At 41.6% G+C, this 6,431-nt stretch overlaps 1 pseudogene; it reads right to left on the minus strand.

The window, feature by feature from the left end:
• Positions 1-480: 480 nt before the first annotated feature.
• LOC139004318 (dolichol phosphate-mannose biosynthesis regulatory protein pseudogene) lies at positions 481-735 on the minus strand (annotated as a pseudogene).
• Positions 736-6,431: the final 5,696 nt, after the last annotated feature.

Raw genomic sequence — 6,431 nt, forward strand, 5'->3', positions numbered from 1 at the left:
CCAAAGGCAATGTACAGATTTAATGCAATCCCCATCAAAATCCCAATGTTATTTTTAAAAAGAAATAGGACAACAAATCATCAGATTTGTATGGAACCACAAAAGACCCCGAATAGCCAAAGTAATCCTGAGAAAAAAAAAAAGAATGAAGTTGGAGGTATCACGCTATCTGACTTCAAATTACAACAGAGCTACAATAATCAAAACAGCATGGTACTGGCAGAAGAACAGACACACAGATCAATGGAACAGAATAGAGAGCCCAGCTATAAAATCACATGTATATGGACAGATAATTTTTGATAAAAGAGCCAGAAATGCACATTGGAGTAAAGATAGTCTCTTCAATAACTGGTGCTGGGAAAACTGGAGTGTCTGCAGGACAGCCATGCTTGAGCGGCTGCAGTGCCTGCACAGGTCCTGTGGGCCCCCGCCCTTAGTGTGCACTGGAGGGGAAGCAGCTGCATCCCCGCTGGGCCCTCACCGGGCCTTTTTGGTCACCTTCTGGTTTTTCAGCATCACATAGGTGATGAACAGTCCCACAAACAGGAGCACCAGGAGGCCAGCAGATAGTGGGGTGGCAACAGCATAAGCTCGGAGCAGGGAACACTTGTCGATGACATGCTGGCTGTCCGTGAATGGCACGAGAATCACCCAGGCAGTATAGTAGGTGAAGATGATGAGGCTCACGATGATGAGGCTGAGACCCACCACCTGGTCTGTCCCCGTGGCCATTGCCCCACGCTCTGCTTCGGAGCTGAAAATACACCTCTCTTAAGAAGACATATGATATGAAATAGATATATGAAAGATGCTCAACTTCACTGGCAATTAGGGGAATGCAAACCAATAGATATATGAAAAGATGCTCAACCTCACTGGCAATTAGGGGAATGCAAACCAAAACAATGAGATACCACCTCACACCTGTTAGAGTGGCCATTATCAACAAGACAAGCAATAACAAGTGTTGGAGAGGTTGTGGGAAAAAGGGAACCCTCATTCACTGCTGGTGGAAATGCAGACTGGTACAACCACTATGGAAAGGGATCTGGCGATTCCTCAAAAAATTAAGAATAGAGCTACCATATGACCCAGCAATTCCACTCCTGGGTATATACAGGAAAAACTCAAAATCATGTATTTGCAAATATATATGCACCCCTATGTTCATCACAGCTTTATTCATGGTGGATGAGACATGGAAGCAGCCTCAGTGTCCCACGATAGAGGACTGGATAAAGAAGATGTGGTTCACTGACTGGTTTGGCTCAGTGGATAGAGTGTCGGCCTGTGGACTGAAAGGTGCCAGGTTTGATTCTGGTCAAGGGCATGTACCTTAGTTGCAGGCACATCCCCAGTAGGGGGCATGCAGGAGGTAGCTGATCAATGTTTCTCTCTAATCAATGTTTCTAACTATCCCTCTCCCTTCCTCTCTGTGAAAAATCAATAAAATATGTATTTTTTAAAAAGATGTGGTTCATATACACAATGGAATACTATTCAGCCATAAGAAAGGATTAAATAGCACCATTTGCAACAACATGTATGGACCTTCAAACATTATGCTAAGTGACATAAGTCAGTCAGAAAAAGCTAAGAACTGTATAATTTTACTCATATCCTATCTAATAAAAGAGTAATATGCAGATTAACCGTCACTCCACGACAAAGATGCCGGCACCCATAGCAGCTGGGGCGGGGTGCTGGCGGCGTCACCTGGCAATACAAGCCCAGCAGGCAAGCGCGGCCCACAGACAGCACCCAGTGACCCGGGAACAGGCAAGCGCGGCCCACAGACAGCACCCAGTGACCCGGGAACAGGCAAGCGCTGCCCACAGACAGCACCCAGCAGGGCCTGCTTGCCCATCGCCGTGGTGTGGAGCAGGCAGGCCCTGCAGAGAGCAGAGAACCACAGGGAGCAGGCCTAAGCTGTCAGTAGGACAACCCCTGAGGTCTCCCGGATTGCAGAGGGTGCAGGTTGGGCTGAGGGACACCCCTCTGCACTCCATGCATGAATTTCATGCACTGGGCTTCTAGTGTGGGATATAAAACTGAAACTCATGAACACAAACAGCAGTATGGTGGCTGCCAGAGGGAAGGGAGTAGGGGAAGAAGAGGGTCCTAATATGAGGTGACAAGAGAAGATTTGACTTTGGGTGGTGGGCACACAGTGCAATATACAGATCTTGTAACATAGAAACCCACACCTGAAACCTATATGTTCATGTTGACCACTGTGACCCCAATCAATTTAATAAATAAAATTTTAAAAAAGCCCTTCTGCCACTTCCTTGAAACTATTAATAATTTTTGAATAAGAGGCTCTGCATTTTAATTTTCACAGGGCCCTGCGCATTATCTAGCTGGTCCTGTCTCTGAGTTTTGTGTCCTCATGTAAAATGGAGGTAATAATATATACCACATTATTTTTCAATGGGCTTATTTTTAACTCTTGGTTTAAATGTTTTTATCCTTTTTCATTTGTCTCCTTTTCAAATATATTATCACACTGTGCTTACTTTATTTATTTTTATAGAAATAAAACTTTTTTTATAGGAAGGTGAAATTTTTAGTAAATCCAGAGCATACAGTCTCATGCTTTGCAATGAATAATCAGACACTAAATGTTTCAACATCTTTCACAGACTACTCAGTGTCTTTATATGAGGAAATCGTTGCATTTAAAACTGAAGATATAACAAAATGTGGAACAATTCATAAACTTATATAATAGGAATATAGCTGGCCCTTGAAGATTGTTGCTTTTATGTAGAGCATGGTATGAAAGCAAACTTCAGTATCTTTAAATGCCCTCTTATAACTAATACTTGCAATTTAGTTCCCTGCAATTTGGTCAGAGAGAAATAAAGAACCACGTTGCACTATATTGGGGAAAATAAATTTGAATGAAAGATTGAAAAGGAATAAACCATTTCTGAGTGCTTCAAGTACAATAGCATAGTTGTCTTTATAAACAGAGTACTTGTATTTAATTTTCACCCATCAGCAGGTAGGAAGAGAAATGGAGAAAAGTGAAAATAGCTTTACAGATCAACAAAGATCTATTGTGGTAATAAGAGGTCTGACGTGAGCATATGTTCAAATCTAGCAATCTAAAAATGTTTATATTTAGACTTCTGTCTTTAACACTAGAAAATTAAGTGTTGGGTGTGAAATCTAGTACCATTTGAAGTCCCAGCCAGATTTCTTTGAAAGCTTTGAGGCATCTAAACATGCCAGTAAGTGGTGTGTGTGTGTGTGTGTGTGTGTGTGTGTGAAGGTAGAAAGTGCTTGAGAATGCCTCATGGGGAGGTGAATGGACCCTCCAGGTTTGCTTCTCTTGGTGGCTCTTTGGAGGCCTGTATGCAAACGGACCAGGAATTTACAATTTGGCAAAACAAGGTCTGTTTAAATTTAGAGAGAAGCTGTATTAAAAAAAAGTTAAATTAATAAAAAAATACCAGTTGAAGCATAGTTTATAAAAAAGTAAAAATACCTGAGTTGAGCTAAGAATGAAATTACTAAAATGTATTTAATTAAGAAGCTTTTCTCCTAACTTCATTTCTCCTAACTTTCATTTCTATGAGCAGAAATGAAAGAAGGAAGAACATGGACAGACACGTAAGTGGTCTCTGCATTAAGATGAGTGAATGGTGGGATGGTGGGCAGGGAACTGGTGAACCCTTCTCCAATGAAGTGCTTTTAATTGTGCAATTAATAGAATGTTTGTTTTGTTTTGCCCCAAATTTGAGCTTATAATGCTACCCCCACTTGAATTTTAACAAATGAGAGGAAAATGAGCAGTTGGCATGGGGTCCAGGAATGAGAGTGTGAGAGGAGCACATGGTTTTAAAGTTCATTGTTTATTGGTTCATGTTTATAAGCAGAAAGCTTCTCTTACAGCCTCAGAGGTCAATGGTGTAATAATGCTCTTTATTGCCTTCATTAGCATAATTATTATAGTTACGCTTTGCCACTTAGTCTGACTGTGCCACTTGGAAAAATTACTTCTGAAAATAGTTTTTCTTCAGTCCTTACCCCATCTCTTGCCAGAGTGGCATTAGGGAATTAGTGGTATTGAGTCATGAAGGGAATCAGAAGGACGCAGAAGTGGGCACAGGCCACACACAGTGCCTGTCAGGAAAGGGAGTTAGTGGAGAGTAAGACAATATCAATGGTTTCACTTCCTGCAGTGGGAAAGTGATTGGATTTCAATTTGGAGACTTTAGGGTTGAATCTGGGATTGTTCATTCAAGATGCTTGTGGAATGTGAGTTGGTCAAAGTGTTAGGAAGAAGTCCAGCTTGGTTCCACAGCATATGTGGAGACTGATAGCAAAGTCTCTAGATCAATGATTTTCAACCTTTTCCATCTCATGGCACACATAACTAACTACTAAAATGTTGTGGCACACCAAAAAATAAATATTTTGTTAATCTGGTTTAAAAATAGGTATAATTTTGATTAATTCATATCAGATATCTATTATTGTGTTGGCTGTTGTCATTTTTTTATTTGACAGTCTAAGGGAAAAGCAGTCAGTGCCCTGACCAAGTAGTATTGCATGTTTTAAAAATTCTTGAGGCACACCAGTGTGCCTGCCATGACACACTAGTTAACATTGTTGGTCTAGATTTTAGATTTTGCAACTTTTGTGTTTGTTATTAAGTTCAAGAGAGGGATGAAGGGGCTGAGGGTGGGAGTCAGAGGCCTTGGAAATACAACTTTGTTCCTAAAAAAAGAATGTTACAAACCTTATAATTGGCAACATTTTGAGAAAATCATAAACTTGGGGATGAAACCTAGAAATGAAATTCCTCCTATGGTATGGGACCTGGAAAGTTTTCAGGAGGGATTTTATAGTGTTTATGTTAATTAAACGTTGTTGGATTAGAATGTAATTTAGGCTGTAATTAGACAAATAGGCTGCTGTCATGCTTATTGCAGGCATAGCTCACTTCAGGCATTTGTTAAATTCTAGCTAGAATTTTTCCTAACTGGTTTTGCCATTGAATGAGCAGAGATGTCTTATACTCAATGGTGTCATCCAGATACAAGCTAAGACCTACTATCATAGTCTGCTCATTTATAGAATGTTATCACTACAAGGACCATCTCCCTGACACAGAGAGTTAGGTGTTTGAAAGACAATTAATGGCGCTTGTAATCCAGGTGAAAACCTTTCAATCATATTTTCCTCTGTTGTTCACTGATTGACTCTCACTAATATCCAGCCTTCTCTTACCCTGTCCTATCCTTGATAGATTGGTAGGAGGAGGATGTAGGGCATTCCAAGCAGATAAAAAGCACCAGCAAAGGCACGTAGGCACGGAGGTGTGGGGACGGCAGAGCTGCTCAGAGTGTTTGGAGTTGTGATGTGATGTTTTAGTGGCGGCTAGCAGGTGGGAGGTTAGGTTAAAAAGAGAACATTGTAAGATGGAACTGAAAGATAGATTGAGGTCAAATTATAAAGACCATTAAAGGTCAGTGACCTGTGATTTCTAAAAGTGAGTCTGGTGGCAGAGTGGAAGCTGCATTAGACTGCAGAAAGGTCAGAAAACCAACTATGTTGTTGCCTAATGAAAGAGGATGAGGCGGACTCTGCTTGTGTCAGTCAGTAGGAAGGGAGAAAAGGATGAGAAAGTTATTTCTTGGATAGATTTGAAAGGACTTGAGGCAAGATGGATGAGACTGTAGAAGGAAAAGAAGGAGTCAAATGTGACCCAATTTAGGTGGCTGGGGAGATGACCTTGTGGTTCCTCACGAAAAGGGGAACTTGGGAGCAGGGCTGTGCTGGGTCAGCCATAGGGGGAGGCTTGGGATGGGTGTATTAGTTTTTCAGGGCTGAGATAACATTACTAACTGGGTGGCTTAACCAACAGAAACTGATATCTCTGAGTTCTGGAGGCTAGAAGTCTCCAATGAAGGTGTCACGGGTTGTTTCCTTCTGAAGGTTCTAAGCCTGGAACAGGCCTCTTGCCTAACTTTGGAAAGTTCCTTGGCTTGCCCAGCCTGCGTGGCTCAGTGGTTGAGCATTGACCTATGAACCAGGAGGTCATCGTTCGATTCCCATGACTAGGTTGCAGGCTTGATCCCCAGTAGGGGGCGTGCAGGAGGCAGCCAATTCTTATTGATGTTTCTATCTCTCTCTCTCTCCCTCTCCCTTACTCTCTGAAAACAATAAAATATATTAAAAGAAAGTTCCTTGGCTTGTGGCAGTATAACTTTAATCTTCTCATGTGTGCATGTCTGTGTCCAAATTTCCCCTTTTTATAAAAACACCGGTCCTACCGGATTATGGGCCAACTCCACTCCAGTGTGATCTCATCTCAATTACTTGTATCTGCAATGACCCTATTCCCAAATAGCATCACATTCTGAGGTACCGCAGGTGAGGGCTTCAGCATAGGAACTTTTAGGGGGATACAA

Source organism: Myotis yumanensis, unplaced genomic scaffold (genome assembly GCF_028538775.1).
Source record: "Myotis yumanensis isolate MYYU_CA2020_CCGP unplaced genomic scaffold, mMyoYum1.0.hap1 SCAF_1, whole genome shotgun sequence".
Taxonomy (NCBI): Eukaryota; Metazoa; Chordata; class Mammalia; order Chiroptera; family Vespertilionidae; genus Myotis; species Myotis yumanensis.